This window comes from Elaeis guineensis, chromosome 1, assembly GCF_000442705.2.
Source record: "Elaeis guineensis isolate ETL-2024a chromosome 1, EG11, whole genome shotgun sequence".
NCBI classification, from domain to species: domain Eukaryota; kingdom Viridiplantae; phylum Streptophyta; class Magnoliopsida; order Arecales; family Arecaceae; genus Elaeis; species Elaeis guineensis.
This window is the reverse complement of record NC_025993.2, coordinates 31,795,734-31,797,006: the sequence shown is the minus strand read 5'-3', so window position 1 is coordinate 31,797,006 and position 1,273 is coordinate 31,795,734.

Here is a 1,273-nt window from a genome sequence, read left to right as displayed (position 1 = left end):
TCATCTATGGACGTGAATCCTTCAGGTTGTATCATATACACCTCTTCGTCCAGCTCTTCATTTAGGAAAGCTATCTTTACATCCATCTGTCAGATTTCATAGTCCAGATGGACAGCTATCGCAAGCATAATCCGAATGGATTTGAGCATTGCCACAGGAGAAAATATCTCGTCATAGTCTATACCATAACGTTGACGATATCCCTTGGCAACCAGACAGGCTTTATAGGTTTTCACATTTCCGTCTGCGCCCCTCTTCCTCTTGAAGACCTACTTACACCCTATGGGTTTTACTCCTTCGGGTGGGTCAACCAATGTCCACACATCGTTGACCTTCATGGACTCCATTTCGAATTTCATGGCCTCTAACCATTTCTCAGAGTCGGATCTTTGTATTGCATCTCTGTAGGTGATCGGATCCTCATCATTTTCATCAAGTTCGATAGGATCGTCATCCCGGATCAAGAAATCATAGTATCTGTCCGGTTGACGTGGTACTCTACCAGATCGCCTTAAGGGTGCTTGAACAATGGGCTCCGGATCTGATCTAATCAAATTCGATTCAGGTTCAGCAACTTGTGTCGGTTTTTTCACCTATCGAACTTCGTCAAGTTCGACCTTAGAGGCAACAGTTCCTTCACCAAGGAACTCCTTTTCCAAAAAGATTGCCTTAAGGTTGACAAACACTTTTTGCTCATCAGCTAGGTAGAAATAATACCCTTTGGTCTCTTTTGGGTACCCTATAAAATTACACTTGTTAGACCTAGGTCCAAGTTTGTCCGTAATTAAATATTTAACATAAGTCGGACACCCCCAAACCCTAAGGTGCGAGAGTACTGGCTTACGTCCTATCCATAACTCATATGGCGTTTTAGTTACAGACTTACTCGAAATCCTATTTAGAAGGTAACAAGCCGATTCGAGCGCATATCCCCAGAGAAAGATTGACAGACCAGCAAACCCCATCATGGATCGGACCATGTCTAATAAGGTCCGATTCCTCCTTTCAGACACACCATTATGCTGTGGTGTTCCAGGAGGAGTCCACTGAGAGAGAATCCCATTCTCTCCTAAATATGTCACAAACTCATTGGAAATGTATTCACCTCCTCGATCAGATCGAAGAGTTTTAATACACTTTTCTGTTTGTTTTTCTACCTCATTTCGAAATAGTTTGAACATTTCAAACGACTCCGACTTATGCTTCATTAAATAGACATACCCATACCTCGATAGGTCGTCTGTGAAGGTTATGAAGTAAAAATATCCACCTC